This window comes from Thalassophryne amazonica, chromosome 6 (genome assembly GCF_902500255.1).
Source record: "Thalassophryne amazonica chromosome 6, fThaAma1.1, whole genome shotgun sequence".
NCBI lineage: Eukaryota > Metazoa > Chordata > Actinopteri > Batrachoidiformes > Batrachoididae > Thalassophryne > Thalassophryne amazonica.
The window spans coordinates 70,110,713-70,129,955 of NC_047108.1; the positions used below are offsets into that span (position 1 = coordinate 70,110,713).

Below are 19,243 nucleotides of genomic sequence, written 5' to 3' on the forward strand. Positions count from 1 at the left end.
CGGGCCGTGTCTATGTCTGTGGCGGCTGCTGCTGCGCGAGTGGATGATGGTGAAGCTCAACAGCAGCACTGTGTGGACTAGCCCGTGACGTCACCCACTCGACTCCTCCAAAAAAAAAAGAAGGGGAAAAAAAAACTACGCGGCGAGTCACGTGTGCGCATGCTCCAAACACTCCTTTTCTCCTGTTTCATGCGTTTTCAGCTGCAACTGGCGCTCCTCGATCAGCCATTTTGGCTCAATATTATTCCATCTAATTTTTTTTACTACACTATCAGCTTATGACAAACAAAAGTAAGCACCGCGAAACACTTACTTAAACAATTCTGCTTCATATTATCGCATTTTACATCTGATTTTGGGAAGAAATGTCAGTTTTTTCTAACATTTTTGAAGATATGTCTTACAGAGCTTGTTTTTGTTGTTGTTGTGCATGAGCCAATATTTTATTTTTTTTTCTGATTTATTTTCTGTTTCTATTTTCAAAACGTAAAATAAGAAAATGGAACATTTCATGCAACCAGTAATCTTCACTATACCGCGACCCCTGGCGGTGCTTAGAGCAAATTATTAATTATGACTTCTCTCTCTCTTTTGTTTTTTGTTGTTGTTGTTGTTTGTTTGTTTGTTTGTTTAACTACGTCGATTAACTTCTGTTGAGAAAAAGTAAATCATACGTATTTCAGGCAAAATTTACAGGAATGGAAAAGAATAAATGCAAACAAAAAGTACCCACATAAACTACAGTTGTATGCAAATTTTTCCTTGGAAATTACACATTTGTATTTTTATTACATCAAGTCAATAATAATAATATTAATAATAATCAGGCTTATTCATCCAAACATTTTAAACACGGTTTTTAATCTCAGTATGAAAATGCATTTGTACAGTATGAATTGTATAACACATTATAAAATACAAAATAATGTAACATAACAACTGCCTTATGACCTTTGCAGTCAGTTGGCTTTAAAGAAATGAGACAATGGATAGAAGAGCATCTTTTTTCCAGTTAATAAAGACCAATAAACCTGTTATGAGCTTGGGCAGTGTTGGGGTGCCCATCTCTCAAGCTCAACTAGGTTTGTTTCCCAGTATCTATGTATATATGTTATATATGCTATATAATTGCAGTCCATTTCTATGTCCCTTGTCGACTTGGGGGTGAGGGTGTGTGTGTGTGTTTGCATCTGTGTAATCATCAGGTGCCCTGTCAAGAAAAAAAGATCAAATTTCTTTCATATGTGACATCCTTATGCAGGATGGTATCCATTATTGACTGACAAAGGTTGATCTGGATCTGATCCAGATTTCAGATTTTGTGGCCATTTAACATTGAAAACTCCATTTTTAATGTATATTTACATTATATCTTAATCAAACATTGACCAATCACTCTCATATTTGAAAGTGAGGTGCAGACTGGCACTCACCATCACCTGACAAAGTTTGATCCGGATCTGTTCCGGATTGTGGATTTTGTGGACATTTGAATTTAATATTGAAAAGCCCATTTGGTGTACATTTTGCATTATATCTAAATCAAAAGTGCCTCAATCACTCTCATTTGTGACAATGAGGTGCAAACTGGCACTCTCAATGAATAGACTAAGTTTGATCTGCATCTGATCCACATTGTGGATTTAGCAGATATTTGATTTGAAAAGCGCTTTTGATCTATATTTTTATGTTATACTGTATTTTAGCTTATGAAAAGCCACTTCTAATAGGACTTTGACCTTGAAATTTTTTTCCAAGGTAAAAATTTTTGTAATTGGAAACTAGTGTTGGAGGAGGTTTGTACTACAATTATGTGCAGCTGTGAGTACATTTTGGATAGTTCTCAGTAGAATTTATTATCTTGACCTCGCTTTACTCACTGTATCTCTTCAAAATGATAACTGAAAGTCTTTTTTTGGGGGGGGGCAGTTTCCTGAGCTTTGAATAGGGACAACTTTCTGTACTTGTTTTTCAACAAAGGATCAGTCCCCCTTCATTCCCTTTTACATCTCTGTTAGCTGGATAATGTATTTCTGGCCGTCCATTATTTTAGCTTCCAGGCTTTTCCTGCATGGAGGGTACTGTGGGTCTATGGCTTGTGGTCTTAAGCTTGTACACGCATCTCCTGTTGCAGTGGCACCCTTCAGAAACCAATGACATTTCATTGGTTTCTGAGATGGTGATAGTGGGGATACTTACACAGGTGATGTCCCACCCAGTTTCTTTTATTCTCTTGCTCATGTTTGACGGTCAGCTTGCATTAGCAAGCTAAGCCTCAGAACTCCAACTGGAAGGTTGTCCTGGTTAGAATTCGACATACATGCACACATGAAGGTAGGCTGAAAAGTTTTGCCTTCAAACCAATTATTTAAATAACAAGCAAGAAATTGAACTGAAATTGGTATGAGAATACACCTTTACATATTGACAATCACCACACCAAACCGTTTTCAGTTCCAATTTCAGGCATGTGCACGATTGTCTTGGATGTAACACCTGCGCATAATAGTGGCTAAAAAATGGTGATGTACATAAACATGGTTGTGCATTTGAAACAACGTGCTGTTATTGAATTCTTCACAATGGAGGGCTGTCCACCCACGGGCATTCATCCAGAATGTGTGTTTTGGCTGGTGACGTGTGTGTGGATGTCAGTACAGTCAAGAGGTGGGCAAGGAGTTTGAAGTGAAAATATCCAAAGTCTTCAGTTCAGTGGTGAAACTCTTGAGGACCACATTTTGGCACTTCAACAGAACAGTCCTCACGGCATTTTTGGAATACAACAATACAGTCAACTCTGACCGATATGTGGACACTTTGCAAAAGCTTCGTGTATCCTTAAAATGAGTTTGTTCTGGAAAAGATGTGTTTTGTCAACATGACTGCTCATCTACACACAAATTAACAAACGCAGGATGCAGATTTTATGAGATTTTACCACACTCTCTGTACAGTTTGGCTCTCGCCCCTCCAAAAGTTTCCTTTTTCCCAAGTTGAAAGTGGACCAGAAGGTACACTGTTTTATGATGCAGAGAAGCCAAGAGAAGACACATGATTTATGACTTGGCTGGTATGAATAGAAGACACCTGATTTCTTCCCCTGTGGGATTCAAAAACATGTCCTGTGTTGGTGTAAGTGTGTAGAAAAGGAAGGCGAATAGTGGAAAAGCAACGACACTGCTTGATAGAGAGCATTCCAAGGTTTAAGCAGGTTGCGGCACTTTTCTTTCAGTGAAGCAGATGCTCTTCATTTGAAAGCGCTTCACTGCAGCCAACAAGTCAATACCATTTCAGATGGGCTTTCAGTGTATCATTAAAACATTTACGGGGGCAAGCATGTTTTCTAGTCACTGTGCCAAATGCTGTTTGGTGTGTGTGTGTGTATATATATATATATATATATATATATATATATATATATATATATATATATATATATATATATATATATATATATATATATATATATATATATACACAGAGAGAGAGAGAGAGAGAGAGAGATGGGTGTAACCCAAAGAACATGTCCCCACAGTGAAACACGGTGGTGGGAGTATTATGCTGTAGGGATGTTTCACTGCATCTGGAACTGGAAATCTGCTCAAGGTGGGAGGAATCAAAACGGTCTGGGTCGTTACTTTTTCTTCCAACGCAAGGACCCAAAACCAGCCCAGTCTCACGTTTTTCACATGCCCCCATCAAAAAAGGTGCCCTATTTTCATGACATGTTTTGTTATTTATCTATTTCTTAATTTCTCCTTCTCCTAACTCTAACCATAACCACAGCATTAGTGTCTACCCTCCCGTAACCCATACCATAACCCCTCCAGACCCCCGTCACCAAATGAATTCATTCCCCCGCCACAAAAAGTGCCCCATTTTCATACCCTCAGCACGAACCCATAGATTAATGTACTTTTCATTAACCCAGTCTCATGAACTGCCATGAGACTGGTGAAGAACTACCTCCAGAAGACCAAAATGAACATTATTCACTGGCCTGCACAAAGTCCTGACTTAAATCCCTTTGAAATTCTGTGGTGCGAAGAATAGGCTGGGATTCCTAACCTCAGGAGACATGTCGGAGACATGCTGAAAGCTACAACAAACGACTGCAGACTAGAGGTGGGTGGATAGATCCTAATATCGATAATATCGATACCAACGCTGGTATTGATATTGAAAGATCCTCGTGTGAAAAGATCGCAAGTTTCTTTTCTCTCCTGCATGCACTGACTTCTGTGCACACAGATTCATCAAAGTCTACTCTCTGTCTGTAAGAGCAGCGCTGCGCTGTATCACACAACACGGAGCAGCGCACCCTTGTATTGTGGTTTGTCAGCCCGCTACCTCAGGAGATTTTAAGTTGTGTTGAGTGATATTTTTTAAACAAAAATGTTGATTGTGATAATTGTAATTGATTGATTGTGATAATTGATTGTGATAATTGTTGTCATGTACGTTTGGCGAAATTCTATCCTAGGTCTTTTGGATCCTTTGGATCTATGAAGCTTAAATATGAAAAAGTATCAGTATCGGTATCAGTATCCATAACAGCGATATTGGGCCTGTATTTACTTGGTATCAGATCAATACCAAAATGTCCGGTATCACCTACCTCTACTGCAGACTGTTATTCATCAAAAATGACACACAATTGACTGTTAGCATCGGGGGAGGGTTTGACCCAGGTAGTATAGGTTTTGGTGTTTGTGAAATAATTCTGTTGTGCAAAGTAAAATAATATCATAATGTAAGCATTCAAAATAAAACTTGAAAAATTCCTTGCTCTGTGAAAAAGTATTTGGAAAATTTTTGAAGAAAACCTTAAAGGAAAATCTTTTTGTTTGTTTGTTTGTTTGTTTGTTTGAGACTGAGAGCAACGGAATTTCAATTCTCAGTATGTGTGTGTATGCATTGCAGAATTGACAAATAAAGTTGATTTGACTTAAATGTTCTGAAAGCATGACTTTGGATGTGTTAATACTCTCCAAGCCTGTAGAGGGCGCCATACGCTTAGTTTACTGCCACGCATGTAATCTGCAGCTCATTTTTACTTACATAACAAAAATATTGCAACAATTTTGACATAAAGCTCAGTCAGTTTTACACTAAACACTTTTCGAAGAGAAGTGATTAAACAATCATATAAAAATAATATATAAAAGGCCGTTTGTGTTTGCCAAAATCATTTTTCTCAATGAGAATTTCTGCTGATGACATTACATAATATGTCTCGCGTTCCAACAAAAAGCAACACCAAGAGTAGTTTTTTACTCCAGTAAAGTTAAAAAGATATTCACAGATTCGAAGTTCTCGGCTCAATAGATCTCAAGAGAAACGTTGTAGAAAAACAAACAGCACTAGTTTCTAACTACACACGCTGTTAATCACACCTTTCCTGTTTTTTTAATCAGTAATTTATCAACATTTATCAGGAATCATGGGAAAAAATGTTAAGTATGTTGGGAATCTGTGAAAAAGACAACTAAAGGGTTAGAATATTGTTGAATCCAAGCATACCTTCCACCCTGAGCACAAAACAGCACACAAACACACACATAAGGAAAATAGGTCAGTGTTAGTAAAGCTTGTTTGCAACAACAGTCACTCAAGTTGAGCACATTTAGTTGTATCTGGGAAATTACCCTTTATTTACTTCACAGTTTCAGCTGTCTGTCAACACAGTAAATCAACATGATGACTGGTGTCACCTCGGCCTGAGAATGTCCCCTTTGCGGGAGGAGGGTTGAGTATTGTCATCCAGGAGAGACAGACGCCAGCATGCTGTGTGGGAGACAGATTGAAAGCGTGCCAGCGTAAACACTCCCAGACCACATGTTCTCCCAGGGCACAGGGGCTGGCCTCTCTCCAGGCACATCTGCACATGATCCATCAGCTTTTAGCAAAGCAGCCAAGGAGACAGAGTAGGCAGAGAAAAGCTATGCATTCCCAGACACCAAGAACCCGCTTGTTACGCAACAGGGTCAATAATGAAAGTGATGACATCAGTGTCAAAATCACAATAATGATCAAAAGATTGTTTGGAGAGGGCTGACACATACTCAGCAGGAGAAAAAAGGAGGGACTGAAGGATTACATAAAGGCATTTTGGATATTATTGTAATTGTGACATATCTGCAAGTACTTAGTCCCTTTGCCTCCAAACAAGAAAGTCCCCAATTCCAGGATATCTGTGCCCCGTTCTCCTTGTACATCTAAGGGCCTGGTCACATGGCACACGGCAATAGCTGAACTAAGGATAAAAAGTCACAAAGTCACAAATCGTCGAGCAAAGGTGGACGAATGAGCCTGTGAGATTCCCATCACCGAAAAGCCTGTGAATCAAGAGCGCATAAAGGAACACTACAAAACCGAAACTACCAAAAGAAAAATGAAGTGAGCGTCGACCTTGACGCTTTAAATGAAATCAAAACAAACGTTCATGATGAGATGACCGACAGAGGGCATGAGACAGAGCACAGCCAGCCTTGTCCTCATGTCCGCAGGATCGGGTTGTCTTGACAACAGATTTGTCTTCACAACAACGTGTGTGCACACGCTTGCCAGCCACAAACAGCTGGAACATGCAGAAATAGTTAAAGTAGTTGATAAAACTTTCTTGCTGCTATTTGTCCCACACATGAGCGAGTCATCAGCGATGCAAGGATGTTGCGTGCAGCTCGTCTGAGCTTTAGTTATTGATCTGTTCAGATATCGTCAACGTTCGTACAAGACGTCGGACTTGGGAGGTTGGACAAAGTTGGACGACAGTCAACCAGAACGCTGACATCATGGGAATTACACAAACGAAGGAACCATCAAAACAGAAAGCAAAATGGAATACGGACAAATTGAGATTGTCATCAGGATTTGTTCACATTTTTTCAACAGTTTGAAAATTTTGACGAAGCGCCAGCTACAGGAACAAAGTTGGACGATGGTTAAGTGACACCTCCGAAAGTCAGCGTAAGTCCAGATTTCTTGTTTTGTTTTGGCTTCAGTGTCCTTCGTTAGTGCCATGTGACCGGGGCTCAAAGTTGTGTCAGGAAGGACATCCAGTGTAAAAGCTTGTGCCAAATCAACATCCAGATCCACTTTTTACAACCTCAAGCAAGAAAAAAATCCAAGAAGCCAAAGCAAATTCGAATTGTAATTAAGCATGAAGCAATACCACTATTTTATGTCCCATATAATACAGAAGCTGATCCCAATCTGACACATTTTTCCCTGTCTTTAACGAACCAATAAAGACATTTGTCCAGATGTACTTTGCTGACCTAGTCATTTCATAACATCGCAAATTGTGAACCAAAGATTCTATACTCCCCTAAAGGAAAACATATTGACCTCTCAACATAATGTGGATGTGTAATAAAACACTTGCATCAGATTTTGGTATTATTTTTTTCAATATCAGATTGAGTACTTTTTGCCAACTTTGGACCAATACAGATCCAAAATATTGGTTCAGCACACCCACTGTCAAATGCAACATATGTGATTAACTCAGAATTTGTCGATACAAATATAAACCTTTGATTTTGCTGTGTTATGTCATTTACAATTTCAGTGCCTCCGGTATCGCTGCTATCCCTTGGTGGCGACGAGATTGCCTCTTGATTGATTCGCGGGCAGGATGGTGGACATGGAGATGACTGGACAGGCCCAGGCTTGACGCACACTCTTTCTTAAAGATGCTGTACATGGTTGCTGCTGGAATCTTCTGCTGGTAAGGATCTTGCTCTCGCCCCTTCCTCTTTCACCTCTTCTTCTCTGTGTTGTTTGTTTGCATTTTTACAAAGACTCTGTGGATCATTGCTCACCAGATGGCTTGTTCCCTTGTGTTTTCCCCAGGTCTTCCAGTCAATGGAGCAGTTCTTGAGGTTGTGCTTCAGGAGGGCCTTGTAGCCTTTCTTCTGCCCTCCTCTGGACCATTTTCCTTTGTTCAGCTGAGAGTAGAAGATCTGCTTGGAAAATCAGTTGGTGTCCATCATAACAACATGATCCACTAACTGAAGCTGGTTCTTGATGATGACACACATGATGTTCTGTAGCTTGGCTTGATATTAGTACAGTATCTTCCCACCTGATGTAGAGGATATTCCTCAGGCAAGAGTGGTGAAATTGCTTGCGGGTCTTCAGGTGGCGACGGTAGGTGGTCAAGGTCTCTGATCCGTACAGCAACATTGGCATGATGGCAGCAATGAGGAGTTTTGTCGGAAGCCACTCTGAGTTTAAGGAAGGATGCTTTCTGCTAGTGGCCTCAGACGCCTGTTGGCAATCCATGAAAGAACCTTGCCTGCGGTAGACATCAAGGAAATTCCATTGCTGGCAATCCAGTCTTTGTGTTACAATTTGGAGGGAGAGTCAAAACTAAACCCCAAGATGCATGCAGCCAGGAGACAGCATGTAAGGTGCAAAAATCATGGTGCTTTAATTATCCACAGTGAACAAACAATCGAAACACACCAGGGCCAGGACAAGCATACAAAAAGAGTTCAAAGACGAATACAGGGCAGAGATCTAATGGGAGGTGCAAGGTGCAGACAAAACTAACAAGGCAGGAAACACAGCTGGGGAATAATGAGCATGGTACTTACAAGCAATGACCACAGGAGAGACTAACGAAATGCATAACACTGGCAAACAAGTGGCAAACGAACAAGCAGAGAGGTGTGGCTTAAAAGTGAACAGAACAAATGAACACAGGTGTGAGGAATCAGGGAGGGCTGGAACAACAGGGACGTGCGAAACTAATGGAACATAAGGTGACTAAAGACTAATCAAACATCACAACGAACATGGAAATAAAACCTGAACATGAAACAAAACCTGAGACATAAACCCAAAATACAACATCAAGTACATGAAATGCAAACTACTGTAGAACTGAAGTGTGAGTGAAACAAGGGCAAATTGACAAGGACACAAGGTAAATGAGAAGACATTCAGAAGCAAAACCACAACAACCACAACTAACCAATAATCAAAAACTAAATCCGTGAACACACGCAGAAGACACATGGAACTCAAACAGGACACACATGAAAAAAAAAATCCAAGAACACAGAATGAGCAAAACACAAAGACAGAATGACCTTGATCAGGGGAGACATAAGAACAACGCAGACGGCGGACTGATCACAAAGATGACAAACACCAATGAGCTGTTTACGTAGGGGAGAGAACACAACAGATTACAAACACACACATATACACAAAGCACAGACACACAAGGCACAAACATGACAGGGACCCACAGAGATGACAAACAGCAAAAGACACACACACATAAAACTCAGACAAGAACCAAGGGAACACACACACACAACCAGAAACCACAGGAATGACAGACGAGGAGGACACATAAACCAAATATACAGAAAAAGACAGGCCTGAACACAAACAAAAGGAACAGACAAGGCAGATGGATGCACATACAACACTTTGAGCATTCCACTCACATTTGAGTATAGTTTCCTTTTTTTGGGGGGGACTAATTTATAAATGAAATCCATGAAAACAGACAACCTGGGAGTTCAAAATATTTGCTGTTTGCTCAGAACAGAAAAATAAATAAGACAGTTGCCATGGTTGACAGTCTCAGACTGCTATTGGCAATCTGTGCAAGAACCTGTCCTGCAGTAGACGGTAAGGACATTCCACAATGGATTCCACAGTCAGTCTTTTGAGTTCAAAATTTTTCTGATTTCTGATCCAGAGTTGTCTTTTGAATCAGAATGGTAGTCAAGACTGCTGTATTTCTTTTGCATAACTGCTGTGGTGGCAGTTCGGATGTGAACCCATGACTGCAGGCAGTAACCAGGACAGGATGTTGAGTGAAAAACAGGTGATTTATTCTTCCCAGACAATAGTGAAAACACAGTCCAAAACAAAAGGTGAAAGTCCATGACCAAAATACAAACAAAAACTCCCAGAGGTGGCAACAAACTACCGGAGATTAACAGGAGGGAGCAGGAGACAGAAACACACAGAGGTAACTCACACAAAACAAAACAATCACTAGGAAACTAGGTAACACTGGAAAATACAGCCAAAAACAAAAGCAGGTACACACCCAGCATAACAATCATGAACAAAAACACCCCATGGCCGGCTGACTGGGCAGCAGGGACCGAAAACCCAGTGCGAAGGACGACTTTGCAACTGACAAAAGTCCATAACCGAAGTAGGAGGAAAACATAAGCTCACTGGAGGACGGCCATGCGGCTGACAGGAGTCCATCGTAGAGACAGGAGGGCGGCTAGGCCACCTACAGATGTTCATAGCAGCAATGGGAAGGAGGCTGTCTGACTCCCACTGAATGCATGGCCGAGGCATGGGGGTTGCAGGAGGGCCCCATGGAAGACACTGCTGTGACCGACGTGCAGCTGGATGGCCCTCCGGAGTTTACAGCAGTGTCAGGCAGGCTGCTGGATGACCCACCGGAGTTCCCAGCAGTGTTAGGCGGGCTGCTGGATGACCCGCCACCAGGTTCCACAACAGCCATAGCAGAGAAACCATACAGCCCACAGACTGACTGGTTTCCACAGGACTGGAGTTGGATGGCTCCTTTGCTACGCCAGCAGGGGAGAAGCTGATTGTCTCCACTTCCTCCGGTAGACACCCAGACCCTGAAAGACAAAACAGATGGTGGTTGCGTCCCCACGTCCACCATGGAGCCAAGAGGCAGCTCTGTTGGAGCACAGATGCCCTCTGAAGCAGCGTCTGCTGGCTCCACAGGAACAGCACTGTCCTCAGGTGCACCACCTGATGGTTCTACCAGACAGCTAGTGACAGAGGGAGAGCGCTCCCTACAGGAGCTGAGATGCTGTTGGGCTCTGTGCTGCTGTCTGGAATGGAACCAGAAGGCTCCCTTGAAACCTTGATGTCATCCAGTAGGTGGCGGCTGTCTCCCTCAGACTTGGAACATAAAGCAAAAGAAGTGGGTCGCACTGTGACTGCCTCAGGGTTAACAGGAGAGGAGGCGTGTCCAACCACAGCCCTCTCAGAGGTCAGAGAAAATACAGATGATCATGAGGTGTGTCCATCCACGATTGGCTCGGAGCTTGGAGAAAAACACACAGATGATGAGGCTCGTCCATCCACGACCGCCTTGGAGCTTGGAGAAAAACAAATAGATAATGAAGTGCATTCATTCACAATCACCTTGGAGCTTGGAGAAAAACAAATAGATAATGAGGTGCGTTCATTCACGATCATCTTCGAGCTTGGAGGAAACACAGATGATGAGGCACGTCTGTCCATGACTGCCTTGGAGTGTGGAGAGAAAGCCGATGAGGGACCGTGTCCGTTCATGACATTCTTGAACCTGGGAGAAAAAACATGAGGGGGTGTCTCCATTTGTTACTGCACCGGAATGTGGAGAAAAAGTAGATGAGGGGGCATGTCCATCCATGACCGCCTCATAGATTGGAGAAAAAAAACAAATGATGAGACCTGTCCAACCACGATTTCCTCAGATCTTGGACAAAACACTGTTGATGAGGCATGTCCGTCCATACCTGCCTTGGAGTGGGGAGAGAAAGCTGATGAGGATTGGATAGTTTTCTGCGGCACTGGTCCTGTTGGTGATCTTGGCTGGGGAATCACAGTCTCTGAGGAGGCAGCCACTTGATTCATCCAGCGGGGCTTTGGACATCTTTTATTCCTCTACTTGTGAGATTCACCTGCGCCCGCGATGATGCTCAGTGAGGGTGATGGTTGATGTGGCCCGGAATGCAGTGACAGCTGTTGCGCTGCCTGGAGCGCCAGTGGCTGCTGAGGTGAGTGGAACACTGTTTTGACTGATGAGCAGGTGTTAGGTTTTGACAGCTGAGGAAGGACTGACTGAATGCCTGTTAATGTCTGCTGGATGTTGGTGAGGAATGCCTGCATGCAAGCTGTATCGGTTATGGAGGTCATGGTGGTCAGTGGGGAAGGTGGAACGGAGGGAACGTCATTAGTCAAAGAAAATGGAATGGAGTTGGCTGAGTCTAGAAAGTACAAAAAGTCCATGGGGTCTTCAATATAGGAGGAATCTGTCCTTAAATGATTAGGGTTCTGATGTTACGTAGGTCCGGGTATGCTGTCACTACATTAGGTTCTGAGCGGAAAATGTCATCTACAGAGTCCAATATTTTATTTCATTCAGAGAGGTTTGGAGTGAGTGTGGTCAAGGTATAGGTCCCAGATTATGAAAAACACTTTGGAGGTGTTACAGAGGTCAAGTGCGTCTGAATCATCTACTGAGAACAGGTCTTGGTCTCTCTCAGCGTCATATATAGGATCCCCTCTTCTGAGTCCAAACAATAAAGGTTGATCTCAGGAGTTGAGGCTTTGACTGTAGATACGCCTTGGGTTGCCACACCCAGTCTGGAAGTCTGCTCCTGTTAAATGGGTCTTCAAGGCAACATAAGAACCAGTCACATAACCATGAATTGCCCTCCACAAAATCCCATGCTTGATCCAGAAAGTCAAACTTTTTCTTTGGTGTGTAACAGCAGTGGTAGCAATTAAAGATGTCATTGATTACAGAAAAAAATTGTCTTAATTTTGCCAAGGTCAAGGTTACTGCCTATTGGGTCCATGGTTGGCGGGTTCATTCTGTTTTAGTGGCAGTTTGGACACAAACCCATGAATGCAGGCATTAACCAGGACAGAATGTTGAGTGAAAAACAGATTTATTCCTCCCAGACAATAGTGAAAACACAGTCCAAAACAAATGGTGAAAGTCCACAACCAAACTACAAATAAAAATTCCCAGAGGTGGCAACAAACTAACTGGAGATTAACGGGAGGGAACAGAAGGCAGAAACACATGGAGGTAACTCACACACACACAAAAAAAAACACTCAATCACTAGGTAACACTATAAAACATGTAAAGGCAAACCAATACCCACAGGTGGGCAAGAAGAGAGAATGACCCCGCAAAAGGCGGGGAACAAGTGAAGGCTTAAATCCCAAACAATTAACTAAACACAGGTTTGTGTAACTGAGGAGGCAGAAACAACAGGTGCACATGGAAAACAACAGGAGCAAGGTGGCAGAACTAAAACAGACCTCAAAAGGTGAGTGGAGAAAAATAACAGAGTAATCAAAAACACAAAGCGACAACGTGCTCAAACAATAATACTAGATGCAAAAGGAAACATGAAGATCAGATGTGTACAAAAATAAATGGTAGAAAACAAATGTGAAAAATAAGAAAACAAGCAATTCACAGACAAGAACTTAGTAATAAGCAAAAGACAAACAAAAACCCAAACCAGCAAACTAGTGTGGGACTCAAATGTGTGACAGAGTGGAACAGAAAGACACAATAGGACTGACAGGTGAGGAGGACACAGGAGTGGAACACGGAGGACCCAGGCCAGAGACAGACCCCCAGGACACAGACACTGACAGAACACAGAATAAGACCACAAAAGGGACCTGGAAAGAACCCAGAGAAAACTAACAAAAGGGCATATACATTACATAATGATGCTTAACAAAGGAGCACTGACAGGGGACAAACCACAACAATAAGAATGCAATGATGAAATGTATCCTGTCTAAAATGGATGCGGAGACACTGATTCATCCTTTTGACTGCTATAATCTTTTTATTATCTGGTTTACCACATAAGAGTGTGAGATGATTACAGACTACAGCTGTGAGCGTTTTCACTAAAACTAGCAATTTAACAGGATATTTTAAGGTTCTGTTGCGTTGCTTTGTGCCATGCACTTTTTCGGCACATTGAAACAGACGTGCGGAGGAATTCTGCGTGTCACGGTGGTGCCGCATGGCGCAAAGCAACGCCATGATGAAGCCTCACAGGACATGTTCTGGCATGTCCAGGCACATCCACAATTTCTCGGATAATCACTCGATGGAAAAACCACCGACAGCTGTCTGAACGCCATCTTAAAGCCGTCCTGTGAGACCAAAACGGAGGTGGTTTTGTCTCGTTCCAGTAGCGAATCCATCGTGACGCGCGAAGCCTCCGCTCGGCTTTCTATGACAAAATCTCTTGTTAAAAGTGAAATCTGCCGGAAAATTGTTGATGTCCAGCTCTTATGATAACCAGAGAAATTGCACACGATGGTCACGGATCCATACAGCCATCCGTTTAGAAATGAAATGGTCGCTCAGCCTGTCGATGGCGGCTTCGGAGCGCGGCGCACCACCAGTCGCTCTGGGCCATCCTTAAAGTGACAGTAACACTCTGTAATCTCTTTGAAGCCCATAAAATTTTCACCAAAAGCCATCTGAATTTCTCGAATGGTGTCCACTTTGATGTCCCTCACAGTTTCTGAAAAAATTTTGATCAAGCAAAGCGGCAGTCTCTGAGCCATTCCTAAACAATGAAAAAAACGACGAGAGGGGTGGACCACTCCTCACTCAAAGCCTGCTCACAGGTGAATGACGCAACCGACAGGCGTGAAAAAACTCACGCATGCGCACGAAGGTTCAAGCTTGGCTGACGCAATCACACGTGATTCAAATCCATATGGTTTTTGAAAAAAATAATAAGGTCGGATAATAGACCTTGTATATTATACAAACCAGAAAATATAAAGCTCCACATTCATTCATAACTTTAATTAATAAAATTAAAATCATCTTAACAAACAAATACTAACACAAACACATCACATTCAGTCAAACCTTAGGAAATAAGTTCCAAAATAGCATTAAAAACATTTGTTCCAAATGAACAAAAGCACCCAATTACTCATAAATATTATGGAATTGGAAGATGCATAATTTCTTAAAACTCTGTACCTATATTTTCCTTAATAAATTTTACATATTGTCTTCACTTTCACATATCTGGAGAGGATGTGACATAGAATGAGAATCATATTGATTTATGTACGTTTTAGTTGCAGAAAACTGTGTATCTATGCAGTTAACTGAGTTTAAGGCACTTTCCCACAGTTATACAGTGATTTGAAATGCAGTATCTTAATAACAGTTTCATCTCCTCGGATGAGGTGTGCACTGGGACCTATTGCCAGCTCATCCTCCCAAGGCAGCTGATCACTGGCAAGGAGGATGCTGCCAACAACTATGCCTGCAGACATTACACCATTGGCAAAGAGATCATTGACCTGGTGGCGAACAGGACCCGAAAACTGGTGCGTGACCAAGAGATAATTCCTACTTGAGAAATGAATATATTGTGTACAGATGAGCATTACCTTTCTGTCCTCAGGCTGATCAGTGCACTGGTGTTCAGGGCTTCCTGGTTTTCTGCAGTTTCAGAGGTGGCACCGGCTCTGGTTTCACCGCCCTGTTGATGGAGCGTCTGTCTGAAGACTACGGCAGGAAATGCAAGCTGAGTTTTCAACCTGGCCAGCTACTCAGGTTTCCACTGCCATGGTGGAGCCATACAATACTGTCCTGACCACCCACACCACCTAAGAGCACTCAGGCTGTGCTGTCTTGGTCTGCATCCTACCCACATAAACCTTAACAGATTAATCAGTGAGATTGTCTCTTCCATCATCATCTCCCTTCATTTTAATGATGCTCTCAATGTTGATCTGAGCGAATTCCAGACCAATTTGGTGCAGTATCCCCATATCCATTTCCCTCTTGCCATCTACACCCCTGTCATCACCGCTGAGAAGGCTTACCATGAGCAGCTCTCAGTGGCTGAAATCACCAATGCTTGCTTTGAACCAACTAATCAGATGGATTAAATATGACTCTCGCCACGGTAAATACATGGGCTGTTGCCTCTTGTACCATGGTGATGTGGTTCCCAGAGGTGTAAATGCTGCCATTATCACCATCAAGAAAAAAGGCACCATCCAGTTTGTGGACAATTCCCCCACTGGTTTCAAGGTTGGAATCAGCTATTAGCTGCTCACCATAGTTCCTGTTGGAGACCTGGCCAAAGTCCAAAGGGCTGTGTGAATGCTGAGCAACACCACTGCTATTGTAGAGTCCTGGACCCATGTAGACCACAGGTCTGACCTGATGTACGCTAAGCATGCCTCTGTTCACTGGCATATAGGTAGAGGTATGGAGGAGGGAGAGTTTTCTGGGGCCAAAGAGGACATGGCTGCTCTAGAGAAGGATTACGGGGATGTTTGGGTTGACACTATTGAGGGTGAAGGATAGGAGGAAGAGGAGAATTAAGGTATTGAAAATAAAACTGTTGTTCAACATTCTGACATTAGATTCTAATATGTTGCTTTAAAAATAAAATGGAGATTATTAGCAAATATATAAATTGGACTCAAAATGCAGACACAGACGCTGAACTGTCAGGAACCTGGAGCTAAAAAGGCTGGACACAAATGCAAGACTCACACAGAAGCGTAGAGTGTAAAAAAGTATTTACTGAAAAACCGGGCAAAGGTCGCTACACAGGTAGCTAAGCCAAAATCAGCAATGGTATCCAAATCAAAAGGTTCAGTACACAGCAAGGCAAAAATAAGATCAAGAACTGTGTGAAAAAGGCTGGAACGAAGACACGAGGAACAACAAACTGGCAAAAACAAAAAGGAAAACAGAGGGCTTAAATAACAAGTGTGATTAGGGAAAATGAGACACAGGTGTGGGAAAACAATCAGGAAGAGGGTGTGGCAAACAAAAGTGACAAGACACAGCCAGACCCCACCCCAAATACAAGACAAGAGCATGTAGTCAGAAAAACACAAAGCAGACAAAACCTGAACATAAAGGAAAAAAACAAACATGAATACAATGAAAATACAAAAAAAAAAAAAAAAAAAAAAAAAAAAACACACACACACATGAAATGACAACCCACATAGCACTGAACCTTTAGTAAAATGATGAAAAGAAATCAGAGACTGTAAGGTGGTGGCAGGACAGCATAGGATGGTTGGTTGTAGGATGACTTTAGAGGTGTAAAGAAGAAGAAGAGAGTGAGAGCGCAACAAAGGATCAGATGGTGGAAGCTGAAGGAGGAAGACTGTTGTGTGAAATTTAGCGAGCAGGTGAGAGAAGCATTGGATGGAGGGGAACCAATTTTGGACAACTGGAAATGTACTGCAGATGTGGTGAGGGAGACAGCTAGGATAGTACTGGGTGTGACATCTGGACAGTGGAAGGAAGACAAGGAGACTTGGTGGTGGAATAAAGAGGTCCATGAAACCTTAATGAGAAAGAGGTTGGCAAAAAAGTTTTAGGATAGTCGGAGAGATGAAAAACATAGACAGGAGTACAAGGAGATGCGGCCTAAGGTGAAAAGAGAAGTGGCAAAAGTGAAGGAAAAGGTATATTGCAAGCTGTACAAGAAGGTGAATGGTAAGGAAGGAGAAAAGGACTTGTACCGATTGGCCAGACAAAGGGACAGAGCTGTAAAGGAAGATAGTTGGTCCAGATGACATTCCAGTGGAGGCATGGAAATGTCTCGGAGAGATGGCAGTGGAGTTTCTAACCAGATTGTTTAATAAAATCTTAGAAAGTGAAAGGATGCCTGAAGAGTGGAGACGAAGTGTGCTGGTTCCTATTTTCAAGAACAAGGGTGATGTGCAGAGCTGCAGTAACTACAGAGGCATAAATTTGATCAGCCACAGCATGAAGTTATGGGAAGTAGAAGCTAGGCTTAAAAAACAGGTGAAGATCAATATGGTTTCATGCAGAGAAAGAGCGCTACAGATGCAATGTTTGCTCTGAGAATACTGTTGGAGAAGTACAGAGAAGACCAGAAAGAGTTACATTGTGTGTTTGTGGACTTACAAAAAGCTTATGATAGGGTGCCAAGAGAAGAGCTGTGGTATTGTATGAGGAAGTCTGGAGTGGCAGAGAAATATGTTAGAGTAGTGCAGGACATGTACAAGAATAGCATGTGAACAGCAGTGAGATGCACAGTAGGAATGACAGGTGGAGGTGAGATTACACCAAGGATCAGCTCTGAGCCCTTTCTTGTTTGCAATGGTGAGGGACAGGTTGACAGATGAGATCAGACAGGAGTCTCCATGGACTATGATGTTTGCAGATGACATTGTGATCTGTAGTGAGGGTAGAGAGCAAGTTGAGTTTATTCTGGAGAGGTGGAGATATGCTCGGGAGAGCAGGGGAATGAAAGTCAGTAGAAGCACTGAGTACATGTGTGTGAATGAGAGGGAGCCCGGTGGAATAGTGTGATTACAAGAAGTAGAAGTGGTGAAAGTAGATGAGTTTAAATACTTGGGATCAACTGTTCAAAGTAATGGAGAGTGTGGTAGAGAGGTGAAGAAGAGAGTACAGGCAGGTGGAGTGGGTGGAGAAAGGTGGCAGGAATGATTTGTGACCAAAGAATATCAGCAAGCTTGAAGGGCAAAGTTTACAAGACAGTAGTGAGACCAGCTATGTTGTGAGATGGTGGCACTAACAAAAAGACAGGAGGCAGAGATGGAGGTGGCAGAGCTGAAGATGTTGAGATTCTCTTTGGGAGTGATGAGAATGGGCAGGATTAGGAATGAACATATCAGAGGGACAGCTCAGGTGGGACGGTTTGGAGACAAAGTCAAGCATAGCCACTGGGGGAGTGGGGGCTCTGGCACCCACACGCTCCGCCAGAGAGTCAGAGAGCCAGAGAGATGACATGAGTTTTCTATTGACAGGAGTTCCATTTGCAGCCTTGTAGTGAGAAACAAGCAATAGTTATGATAAATCTGACTTCAGAAATCAAATCTATGCATCTGAATTGACCTAAGCACAAGTTTTCACGTCTTAAATGTAAATAACAACGGAGAAGTCGGCCAGAGAATCAACAGTGATTACAAGCGCAGAGCATGCATTTTCCACTGACAGCGTGAGACTGCTGCAGTGCTTCAATCTTCCAAGATGGTGGGGCTGCGATTCACTCGGGGCAGGCCTTTTGTACAGCTCAACCCTATCTAGTAAATCTGTGGGCTGGACGTGGCCAGCTGAGAGAACCCAGGAAGCAAACAGAGTTAAATCCAGTCTCAAAAAATTCACAAACAAAATGTGCAGAGAATTAAGAAGTTGAGCCAACTCTACCACTGGAGGTAAGGTAAATGAAGTGGCTATGAGTGGATGAATGAGCCAGTCTTTTAAACTGCACTGGAGTAGATAATTAATTGCAGGTGTGAGTCAGGTCAGCCACACCCAGCCTAAGGCTCACAACACAAACAGACATGCAGGGAGAGGAGAAGAACAACAGAGGATACAAAAAACTAATGTACTAGTTAAATAACTGCTGGGATAGGCTCCAGCTAGCTCCCCCCCACCCCGCAACCCTTAATTGGAGAATGTGGTTAA

The 19,243-nt window shown here is 42.6% G+C and overlaps 1 pseudogene; it reads left to right on the top strand.

The window, feature by feature from the left end:
• The first annotated feature begins 11,723 nt into the window (after window positions 1–11,723).
• Window positions 11,724–16,126, top strand: LOC117511466 (annotated as a pseudogene).
• The last annotated feature ends 3,117 nt before the right edge of the window (window positions 16,127–19,243 follow it).